Here is a 12,875-nt window from a genome sequence, read left to right on the forward strand (position 1 = left end):
TTAATTAGTTAAATAAAACATGACAAAAAAACGTCAATGTAGAATCCATCTGCTGATAGGTTGATGTTGTTGGATATTCACTACTTGAAAAATACTAGTCATGGGAAATATCATACACTTTTAAGACTATTTTAAGTAGACATGTTTTATAGAAATTCAGAGCCATTAAACTAGGGTGGGGGAGGTGGGAAAACATTAATTAAGGTCATAAAACTATTTTGTCATGCCCCCAAAATATCTTAAACTAAAAAAAGTAGGAGCTGTTACAGTACTAACAAATATTCATTGAGTGGTTTTTATATAGCAGGTGCTAAGCAGACACATTAACTCTTTTAATCCTCATAACAACCTTTTGGGATAGGGATTACTATTTTAATTCTACCTACAGAAGAGAAGTCTTCAGAATAGTGTGAAGTCTCTTATCCAAGGATAATCAGCTAGTAAGTGACGGAGCAGGGATTTGAACTCAAACAATATGGCCTTGAAGCTCACTTTCATAGTCATTATACTAAGACTGTTAGAAAACAAGGAAAATTGAAAAAAAGATATGTTTTAACAAATTTCAATTCTGCTTATTTGTAGAAACCCACACTAAAAGAGGACTTAGAGAAATTCTAGATATTTTATATGTTTATTAAAGTATTATTATTTTTATGGGTGGAGACCATAAACATTCTTATGGTCTGGAAATGATCAAAATGAAGAAGGAAAAAAGGAAAGTCATGTAAATAATAATGGGAGAAGCCATATCTAAGAAGATATTGCTAAATATGAAAACATACCGCTCTTCAACTCAATTTTTTAATTTAATTAATTGTGAGATTTTTTTATTGTAGAAAATTCATGGAAACAATGAAAAAAATGAAAGTTAAATCAGTTTATTTAAGTGATATTTACTTAATACCCTCTTTTATAATATATGAACTAAGGGTTAATTCTACATACATTAATGTACATATTCAAATAGTAAGAGTATATGTATAACAGAGCAGTTTGAATATTTCATATTTAAGAATCAGATACACAAGATTACTGCTGAAAAAAATCTCATGTTATCAAACACAACTCTGAATTTCAACTTTAAATAATCTTCTAGTGATGCAACCCTTTAGTTTCTCATAAGGGCTATAAATGATTATAATGATCACATAAATTGTTATTAATTATAATAATATTAGCTACTATTTATGGAACTCTGTCAGTCTTAAGCACTATGCTAGATGATGTACATAAATGTTAATGAACAACTTCCTATAACCCCATGTGTTAGGTTCATTCAAGTCATTCTACAGATGAGGAAACTGAAGCTTTATGAGAAAACCTAGTTTGTTTATTGCTACACACATTAAACCTATATCATTTACTTTTCCATCTACTCTACTTGAGCAACATTGTTGAATTTTGTGTTCTCACATATTTCAGAGGCCTATACTAAAGTTACAGTGATATGTATTTTAAAATTCCAAAGCAGAATTTACTTAGATAAATTAAGATGAGTTGTAATTGTTCTCAAAGACTTAGGATAATCAGTGATGATCTGGTAAAATTACATTTCCCACCAAAGAGCTATATTAGACCAAATTTACCCTCATAATGGTCCAATTACTGATGCATATATACTATGCTTTATTTTTCCTTTTTCTCTAGACTCTATCTATAGACAAAAAAAGAGGAACGCCATCTACAACTTTACCTACTTAAGCTCAAAAATAAATTCCTAGACAAAAATTTTAGCCCCCTTGGAGGAAAAATGAGCAATGACAGGAGCTTCAAAAATTAGTTGTCTTTTATTGATAATAAAATTTGCTGTATATAAGTGAGTGTTTCCTTCAATACCTAGACACAAAGGAAACCACTTTTAGTAAGGCAGCACTAAAGCACAAACACACATAATATTTTTCTTAGTTTGTTTACTCTGTCAGCAGGCAATGTGACATACTCTGTTAAAGGACTGATATTTTTCTTGTGGGTGGAGACCCAGACAGTTTTGATTGGAGTGGTGGGTGGGAGCATCATGCTTTGCTCTTTGTTAATGGTGATAACTTAACACTGACAAATGATCACATTTTCATTAATCAGGGTGTTTGATATGGGAACCTGCATATTCATCACGTAGACACTAACTTTAAACTAGAAACGTTTGTAAATAATCATATATATCAGGTTTAGAGGAGGGGTAGACATGACATGGATATATGGACAGTAAATTTAAATTACCCTTCTAACTTGAAAATCATTTCATTGATTTGGAAAGAAAACCACAAACTCCATCCAGTTATTCATGAGCTGAGGTAAAAACAATGAGAATGGGAATGAAGAAGTACCATTAGCCCCCAGAGTCCCATGCCTGGCCCTGTGGTGTCTATCATTAATATCTGTACTTGTTTTTAAAGAAAATCATCCTTATGTGATAAGTGCTTTTTACTACTTAGTGGATATGTAAGAAACATCAGCTAGCTCTCACATTTGTGGTTATGGGCTATATGTGTGCACGTGTGCTAAATCACTTCAGTTGTGTCCAACTCCTTGTGACTTTATGGACTGTACCCTGTCAGGCTCCTCTGTCCATAGGATTCTCCATCAAGAATACTGGAGTGGACTGCCATTCCCAGCCTCAAAGGGATCTTCCCGACCCAGGGATCAAACCCACATCTCTTATGTTTCCGGCATTGGCAGGCAGTTTCTGTACCACTAGCGCCACCTGGGAAGCCCAATGCACTACACAGAATCCCCAAATCAAACAATTAGATGATGGCTCTTTAACATTGCCCAAACATATTTGATAGTTCTGGTGTGTTCTCATAACATATATAAGTGGTTCAGGGTGATATTAAAAGCGTGAAGCAGACTGCCTATATCTGTGTCCTGGGACTACACCATACTGGACCTGAGACCTTGGGCAAATTTCCTAATCTTAAAAAATAATAGTACCCACCTCATAGGGTTTTATGAGGCTTAAACAATTAATACTTGTAAAACCCCATGCTGAGCATATTGTAATAGGTTAATAAAGATGATCTATTTTATTTTATATATGTCATCCATAATATTAATTTTTTTCATTGACAAATCCTTCAGCAGTAAGCTGATATCTTACCTAATGCCTAACCAACTAGGGTTTGCTATCCATCTACTATCTATCTATTTATCTATCTATCTATCTACCTACCTACCTATCTACCTACCTAGCTATCTAGCCATTGTGGGTACTCTGCTTGCTGAATATCAAATAGAGAGTCCTATATACTGTTTTTAACTTGAAATGTTTTTACCAACTTAATTTAATAACATTAGAGGTCCCCAAACTCTTTGTAAATTAGAAGGAGCCACCCTCTTTCTCATTTGTAGCCTGGTGATGACTGGAATTTCAGATGGCAAAGGGTGTAATGAATTTATTTAGTCAGGGCATATTTATTGACACTGACTATGTGTTAGGCATGTGTCCAACTCTACAATCCATGGACTATAGCCCACCAGGTTCTTCTGGCCATGGAATTCTCGAGACGAGAATACTGGAGTGTGTAGTCATTCCCTTTTCCAGGACCCAGAGATCAGGCCTGGTCCTCCAACTTTGCAGGTGGATTCTTTACCATCTGAGCCACCAAGGAAGCCCAAGAATACTGGAGTGGGTAGCCATTCCCTTCTCCAGGGGATCTTTCCGACCCAGGGATCAAACTTGGGTCTCCTGCATTGCAGACAGATTCTTTACTGTCTGAACCACCAGGGAAGGCCTAAAGATGCTGCTGCTAAAGTGCTGCACTCAATATGTAAGCAAATTTGTAAAACTCAGCAGTGACTACAGGACAGGAAAAGGTCAGTTTTCATCCAATCCCAAAGTAGGGTAATGCCAAAGAATGTTCAAAGTACTGTACAGTTGCATTTATTTCATATGCTAGCAAGGTAATGCTCAAAATCCTTCAGGCTAGGCTTCAGCATTGTGTGAACCAAGAAATTCCAGATGTATAAGCTGGATTTAGAAAAGGCAGAGGAACCAGAGTTCAAATTGCCAACATTTGTTGGATCATAGAGAAGGCAAGGGAATTCCAGAAAGACTTCTGCTTCATTGACTATGCTAAAGCCTTTAACTGTGTGGATCACAACAATCTGTGGACCATTCTTAAAGCGATGGGTGTACCAGATCACCTTACCTGTATCCTGAGAAACCTGTATGCAGGACAAGAACCAACAGCTACAACCAGACATGGAACAACAGACTGGTTCCAAGTTGGGGAAGGAGTACATCAAGGATGTATATTGTCACCTTGCTTATTTAACTTATATGCAGAGTAGTCATGCAAAATGCCGGGCTAGATGAAGCACAAGCTGGAATCAAGTTTGCTGGGAGAAAAAGCAACAATCTTAGATATGCAGATGATACCACTCTAATGGCAGAAAGCAAAGAAGAACTAAAGAGCCTCTTGATGAAGATGAAAGAGGAGAGTGAAAGACCTGGCTTAAAACTCAACATTCAAAAATCTAAGATCATGGCATCCAGTCCCATCATTTCATAGCAAATCAAAGGGGAAAAAGTGAAACAGTGACAGATTTTATTTTCTTGGGCTCCAAAATCACTGAGGATGGTGACTACAGCCATGAAATTAAAAGCTTGTTCCTTGGAAGGAAAGCTATGACAAACCTGGTCAGTGTATTAAAAAGCAGAGCCATTACTTTGCCAACAAAGGTCTATATAGTCAAACTTTTTTTTTTTTCCAGTAGTCATGTACAGCTGTGAGCTGGACCATAAACAAGGCTAAGTACCGAAGGATTGATGCTTTTAAATTGTGGTGCTGGAGAAGACTCTTGAGAGTCCCTTGGACAGTAAGGAGATCAACCAGTCAATCCTATAGGAAATTAACCGTGAATATTCATTGGAAGGATTGATGCTAAAGCTGAAGCTCCAATACTTAGGCCACTTGATGTGAAGACCTGACTCATTGGAAAAGACCCTGATGCTGGGAAAGGTTGCAGACAGGAGGAGAAGGGGGGGACAGAGGATGAGATGGTTGGATAGCATCACCAACTCAATGGAGATGAGTTTGAGTGAACTCTGGGAGGTAGTGAAGGACAGGGAAGCCTGGCATGCTGCAGTTCATGGGGTCACAAAGAGCTGGATGTGACTTAATGACTGAATAACAACAGTGTGTTAGGCACAATTCTAGTTAATTGGGGATATATAGTTAAATAAGACACACAAAGTCTCTGTTCTTCTGCAGACTAGGGGTGGGAAGGGGCAGACAACAAATTTAAAAGATAGATAAAAAAGAAAACATGCCATGTGGTGATAATTTTCTGCTATTGAGAAAGAAAAAAAATGGACTGAGATAAAGAGTGATTCAGTAGCCATTTATATTAGGTGGTCATAAAGAGCCATTCTGAGGAAGTGATACCTAAACAGAGCTTTGAATGGCAGTAAAGACTCAGGAAAGTGAAGATGGAGAGAGGGGACATTCCCAGGAGAGAGCCTGATTTGTGCCAAAATTCTGAATAGGATGAGACTTAGACTGTTTAAAGAGTTTAAAACACATGAAAAGATGCTCAACATCACTCATTATTAGAGAAATGCAAATCAAAACCACAATGAGGTATCATTTCACACCAGTCAGAATGGCTGCTATCCAAAAGTCTACAAGCAATAAATGCTGGAGAGGGTGTGGAGAAAAGGGAACCCTCTTACACTGTTGGTGGGAATGCAAACTAGTACAGCCACTATGGAGAACAGTGTGGAGATTCCTTAAAAAACTGGGAATAGAACTGCCATATGACCCAGCAATCCCACTGCTGGGCATATACACCGAGGAAACCAGAATTGAAAGAGACGCGTGTACCCCAATGTTCATCGCAGCACTGTTTACAATAGCCAGGACATGGAAGCAACCTAGATGTCCATCAGCAGACGAATGGATAAGGAAGCTGTGGTACATATACACAATGGAATATTACTCAGCCATTAAAAAAAATACATTTGAATCGGTTCTACTGAGATGGATGAAACTGGAGCCCATTATACAGAGTGAAGTAAGCCAGAAAGAAAAACAACAATACAGTATACTAATGCATATATATGGAATTTGAAAGATGGTAACAATAACCCTATATGCGAGACAGAATAAGAGACACAGATGCATGGAACAATTTCATGGACTCTGAGGGAGAAGGTGAGGGTGGGACGTTCTGGGAGAATAGCATTGAAACATGTATATTATCATATGTGAAACAGAACACCATTCCATGTTCGATGCATGTGACAAGGGCTCAGGGCCGTGGCAATGGGATGATCCAGAAGGATGGGATGGGGAGGGAGGTGGATGGGGGGTCCAGGAAGGGGAACACATGTAAACCCATGGCTGATTCATGTCAATGTATGGCAAAAACTATTACAATATTGTAAAGTAAAAAAAAAAAAAAAAAAGGGCTGGGAACAAAGGGGAGGTTGGGGTTAAAGACGAATGCAGAGGCTTTGTAAATCATCTTAGAAGTTTGGATTTTATTCTAAATGCAGTGGGAAACCACTGGAGAATTCTAATAAAACAGGGATGTTTTAAACATGTCTCCCCGGCTGCTGTGTGGAAAATAGATCATGGAGATCAAGAATGTTAGACTCTTTTAGTTAAGCCTAAGCTATCTTGGGAAAAAGAAAATCTACTGAGTAATGAAAACCCAGAAAGGGTTGGAGAACCCAACTATGGGAAAGTCAGAGATATAGCTTGTTCCAGGTAGGCACAGTGGAAAACCAGATTCTTAGATGCTACCAGGACTCTTTTCCTTTATCTTTTTGTTCTATATGTCTTGTATAAATTTTATTTTCCCTTAATTTAGAGGGAACTACTCTGGGAGTTGGTGATGGACAGGGAGGCCTGGCGCACTGTGATGCATGGAGTCGCAAAGAGTCGGACACAACTGATTGTCTGAACTGAACTGAACTGAACTGATTCCTATCTTGTTAGGCAACATGGCTACAGTTAGCTCTTAAGTTTTATATCTTCATGGCTTCTACCATCAGAATCAATTAAACCTACCTCCCAATAACAGATTGAAATATCTCAGGAGAGGACACTAATTGGCTACTCTTGAGGTAAACTGTATTAGGAGATGAACTCATGAGTCTCACCATATAGATTTTGAGGGACACAGGAGGTAGGGTCACCAGTGCAGATCCAAGGGGTAGTAGAAGGGGAGGAATTGGACAGGCAAGTCCATATTGTCAGAACCAAATGAAAGCACATCCTTAAGAGAGTGGGAGAGACAAAAGGAGTTTACCAAAGTACCAGCTCTTCTTTGAAGCTGGCAATGAAGCAGTAAACAAAACAGATTAAAATCCCTGTCCTCCCAGAGGTTCCATTCTAGATCCAGTGGTATTTATGGCACCACTAAACAATGCTCAGTGGTGCTGTTCTAGCAGCTAGAAGCACACCAAGGAAGCAAAATAGCCAAAACTTCTCCACCTTGATGGAGCTTAGGGTTGACTGTGAAGTTTGAAAGGAGAGGGGACAGGTCTAGGGCTCTCCTGTTGTGCCAGGGATAAAAATGAAGAGGAAGGTGATTCTGAAGTTGATTCACCACCCCACCATCCCTAGGCCCTTGTCACCATTGTAAATAGGGCAGCAAGAGGAAGGTTTCCTGGGCAGAAACGGCCTTGGTTGATAGCACCCTCCCTGTGGCCTGGTAGCATATACCAAGCTGAGGCCTGAGCAGAGCACCTCAGCCTTTAGGCTAGTTTTTCTTCTGCAGGCTTTACTTTCCAAGTTGGTGATGCAGGAAGTTCCTATGCTACAGTCAAACTGTTGTGAATCTCCCCTCTTAGTCTAAGCATTGCATTTGTATAACCAGACAATCTGGGTTTAATGCACTGGGATATTCAGTGCCACGTCTGTCAATCAGTTTCAATCACTTGCCAATCAGGTAATAGAGCCAGAAGCCGAGAATATGCCCAGGGCAGGAAAAGATCTAACGGGTTTGTCTGGCAAATGCATCTTAATCCTCTGTTTTAGTGAAATGTTTTGGGTCAACTAACAAACAGAATGAATTACTCAACTTTTTTCTGTTTTGGGGGGAAAAAAGAAAAGGGAAACAGAAATACAGTCTGATAGAATAAATGGCTGGGTATTTAGATTAGATTGACAGAGCTACATAGTCCATGTACCCTTCTAGACTAATTGAAGGATTAGACAATTGAGCCTGCAGCTGTATTTGTTCTGGTCAAGAGAATTGCATATTTGAGCTTCAGTGGTATGCTGACTATGCCTGTGTGGAAACCAGAATGACCAACTAATGTTTTTAAATGTATTTTTTTAACCTCTCAGCAAAAAATAAATAGAGAAATAAATGGTAATGAGGTCAAATTTGTAGATTTTGGTTCCACTTGGGTCAATAGTACCGTACTCCAATACTATGGACCTTTGCCACTTGTTGTAGTGGTCAATTTGTTGCCTCCAGCTCCAGATCCACCCATCATTGATTGATTTGCAACAACAGGGATGAGCCCTTCAAATATTTTCCTTTTTCTTGCCGTACCATGTTAAGCTATGTTCATAGAAGGCACTGGCAAGACACTGCAAGTGGAAAAGTTTTCTCTTCTAGGTACTTTCATGCTTCTTTGGGCAGACTTCTGTAGCACAGAGGCCTTCTGTAGCCTGCCCAAAGAAGCAAAATGTTTTCTACACTGAGAGCCATTTTCATTAATATGCAAACTGTGCAGAAACCCAAGGCTCTGTATATCATTTGTGCTCTGCTCTTGCCATCTTGAAATACTTAATACTTTTGGAACAAGGTACTCCACATTCATTTTGAACTAGGCCCTGCAAAAAAATATAGCCAGTCCTGCCTGCATCTCAGGGTAACTTCCCCAAGCAAGGCTCCTGCAGCACCAAGTTCCTGCATGCCACTGTGGTCAGTAGTACCCGGTGTCCAACAACTTCCAGCAGTACCCTCAGATGCAGTTTAACAGCAGATCCTTCCATGTGAAGAACTTCCTCAGCACCCTAGATTTGAAGTGTTTTCTGGTCCCATTTTGCTATGGCCTTCTTTTCACGTGAGGGTATTGAGTCCTCTCTCAACACAGGGCTTGACAAACCAGGTATCAAACTCCTAAGGGGTGGGATTGAAGCAGAGTTAATCTGACACAAGGTCCCTGAGGACTACAATGGAGATCAAGCAGTCCTGAAAAGGAGGGGCAAAGCAACAAATGGAACATCAAAGGAGGGAAGCAGAAAAATACCTTAGGGATTAGGAGCAGTTAAGAATTGGGCTTCCCAATTCTTAACTGCTTAACTCCCTATCTGGCACTAGTGGTAAAGAGCCTGTCTGCCAATGCAGGAGACATAAGAGACATGGATTTGATTCCTGGGTTGGGAATATCCCCTGGAGGAGGAAATGGCAGCCTATTCCAGTATTCTTCCCTGGCAAATCCCATGGACAGAGGAGACTGGAAGGCTACAGTCTATAGTGTCACAAAGAGTCATACACAACTGAAGCGACTTATAATATAACATACCATACCATACCATACCATAAAACATCACATCACATCACATCACATAAGAATTGGTAGCAGTTCCTCCAATGGGAAGAACCATCAGAACTGCATGAGAGTATGTTGAAAACCACTTCTGGTGATGTCAGCTGCTGTAGAGGCTTTGTTATCCTAACTATAAAGGACAGAATATTCCAATCATCTTTCTTAACAACACATTAATACAGACGGCAGAATAGACCCTTTTAGCCTGTCCTGTCTGTCTCTCTGCCCCTCTTTCTCTTCCTTCATGCTGGGGGAAACCTGATGTTTTTGTTCCACCTTCATGAATAGGTAACAGCAGCATGAGATAAAACCCCTGCATTCTCAAATGAACTGAAATAAAATGCTGATTACTGAAGAACAAATCACTTTCTATAATTTATGATACCTTTAATTCGAACATGTTGACTTGTATTTTATATTTGCATTAGCTGAGTTTGATGACCCCAGGTTTTCAAAATAGTTACAAATATCAATCCCTTGTAGCTAGCTTCCCCTCTATTAAAATGTGGTGAGGAATAGTTTTATACACACTGGAAACTTCTTAGGAGCTTTAGCAAATGAAACGCCATTATTATGTATCAGTACAGTGACCAGTTTCCTATCTTATTGTAATCTGAGCCTGTAAAAAATTGCTTTTTTGTGAATTTTATTGCCATAAATGACAATGTGATTAAAGAGTTTCTGGGACTTAAAGTTTGCAACATGAACAAAATTTTATGCTAAACACATTTGAAATTGGATAAATATCTAAAGTGTGTTTCTACTTTTAAATTTCCATGTTCTTTTCAAAAGGTGGCAAAAGTAAAGACAACAAACAAATTAAAAAATAAGAAAAAATGGAACAAATAAAATTGAACATACATAAAATATATCAAGCGATAGAGTGAATGAGTGAGTGAAATTAGCTCAGTCATGTCCGACTTTTTGCAATCCCATGGACTATATAGTCCACCAGGCTTATCTGTCCATGGAATTCTTCTGACAAGAATACGGGAGTAGGTTGCCATTTCCTTCACCAGGGGATCTTCCCAGCCTAGGCATCAAACCCGGGTCTTCTGCATTGTAGGCAAATTCTTTACCATCTGAGCCACCTGCTGCTGCTGCTGCTGCTGCTGCTGCTGCTAAGTCGTTTCAGTCGTGTCTGACTCTGTGCAACCCCATGTACAGCAGCCCACCAGGCTCCTCTGTCCACGGAATTCTCTAGGCAAGAATACTGGAGTGGGTTGCCATTTCCTTCTCCAATGCATGCCTGCATGCTAAGTCATTTCAGTCGTGTCTGACTCTGTGTGACTCCATGGACAGCAGCCCACCAAGGCTCCTCTGTCCATGGGATTCTCCAGGCAAGAACACTGGAGTGGGTTGCCATTTCCTTATATATACATGTATACTGAATTGTAGCCAGATTCAAGACCTTATAGACAATTCTGTGCTGTAATTAGATACACAATTTTGAGTCATCCCAATCACTCAGGCACTAAATTTTTATATATGGGATGTGCCTAATTATTTTGCTTTCAAGACTCAGAAGTATCTGGCTGTTGCTGCTAAGTCGCTTCAGTCATGTCTGACTCTGTGCGACCCCATAGACGGCAGCCCACCGGGCTCTGCCGTCCCTGGGATTCTCCAGGCAAGAATGCTGGAGTGGGTTGCCATTTCCTTCTCCAGTGCATGAAAGGGAAAAGTGAAAGTGAAGTCGCTCAGTCGTATCCGACTCTTAGCGACCCCATGGACTGTAGCCTACCAGGCTCCTCCGTCCATGGGATTCTCCAGGCAAGAGTACTGGAGTGGGGTGCCATTGCCTTCTCCAATCTGGCTGTTACCAGTGCTCAAAGTAGAAAATTTCAGTTTCAATTTCAATATATTTGAGTATTCATCTATCAACAAGTTATTCTGAGTAATGAAGGGGTTAATTGTTTTCTGTATATTTTTAGCCATATTTGGAAACAATTTGTAAAGACAAAATATCTAGAAGTGTTGTAGAAGTGATCTCATATTTAATGTCCATGATTATTTCTAATTTTGAAATATTTTGAAACTCTTAAAAATAATGTTACATTTTTGATAAACACTATCTTTTAGATAATTCATTTTTTCCAACTCTATGCTTTACATTTTTAGTTGTACTACATTTGTCTTTCTTCAATCCTGGAATATGCCTAAGTATTATCTTTTTTAAAATTTCGTTTTTATGCCATTCAACCAGTGTCTTATGATGGAATTTATATTAAATGTATGTTGAAACCTTTGAATTAATTCCATCTCACTTAACTATATTTTCATGTTGTTTATTCTGTTTATATTTTGATGCTACATTCTGGGACAGTTTCTTAGTACTTTCTTTTTATTTACTTATTCTTTCTTCAACTATGTTCAGTTTAGAGTTTAATCTGTGATATATTAAATTTTAATTATTTTATATAGATTTTCATTTTCTTGATTTTATTGGTTCTTTTTTCATATCTACCTGACCTTATGTAATTTGTTTTATGATCTTTTTTTTTTTTAAAGAAGTGGTGAGTTTTCTGTTTGTTTATTATTCTTTGGCACTAAATTCCACATTGTGGTGGTATTATATTCATTTCATCTGTATTGAATTAATCTCTCAAATAGATGTTACTGACATGGCCTTCCTTCTTCACTTGTTTTCTCTTTCACTTCCTCCCTTCTTTCCTCCTTCTTCCCTTAAACTCTTGTCTGATGTGCTTGCCTCATGGTGGTCTCCTAAGTTCAGTTGAAATCTAGGTCTTAAACTGATAACTCAGTTCTGATACCCCACAGTGCTATTAGATATTTCTATTTCTTAGATTTGGTCACCAAATCATTTGATGAGTTGGACCAGATCTACCTCAACAATCTTACTCCCTGTGAGATGTAGACTTTGTCTACATTCAGTTGGAGTATTCTTCAGATTCTTAAGTGAAATTTGATAATATGGGAGGTAAGAGGAGAGGGTCTTACTTGTTCCCAAGCAGCGAACCTTCTTTTGGCTTCCTGCCTCCTGAGGGTGCATTCTAAGTTCTTGTTTCTCTGCAGAGGTTCAATTGAACTCTGTGTTTGGGCTTCCCTGGTGGCTCAGATGGCAAAGAATTTGCCTGCAATGCAAGAGACCTGGGTTTGATCCCTGATTTTGGAAGATCCCCTGGAGTAGGAAAAGGCAACCCACTCCAGTATTCTTGCCTAGAGAATTCCATGGATAGAGAAGCCTGGGACCTGTGTCCCTGGAAGGGGTGCTTTGTCGTTCAGTTATATCTGACTCTTTGTGACCCCATGGATTGTAGCCCATCAGGCTACTGTGTCCAGAGGATTCTCCTGGAGGGCTACAACCCACGGAGTCACAAAGAGTCAGACACAACTGAGTGAC

General features: G+C 39.1%; 2 long non-coding RNA genes across 5 annotated transcripts in view; one reads left to right on the forward strand and one right to left on the reverse strand.

Moving 5' to 3' along the window:
- The window catches only part of LOC145512748 (uncharacterized), a 630,718-nt gene that overhangs the window by 265,738 nt on the left and 352,105 nt on the right, over positions 1-12,875 (forward strand). The window lies entirely within an intron of this gene.
- On the reverse strand, positions 6,399-11,220 carry LOC145512750 (uncharacterized). Its single transcript, XR_014058762.1, has 2 exons — positions 10,594-11,220; positions 6,399-10,127 (listed from the first exon to the last, which is right to left on the reverse strand). It is a non-coding gene; the product is annotated as an uncharacterized LOC145512750 (long non-coding RNA).

This window comes from Giraffa tippelskirchi, chromosome 7 (assembly GCF_054371585.1).
Source record: "Giraffa tippelskirchi isolate mGirTip1 chromosome 7, T2T-mGirTip1v1.2.pri, whole genome shotgun sequence".
Classification (NCBI taxonomy): domain Eukaryota; kingdom Metazoa; phylum Chordata; class Mammalia; order Artiodactyla; family Giraffidae; genus Giraffa; species Giraffa tippelskirchi.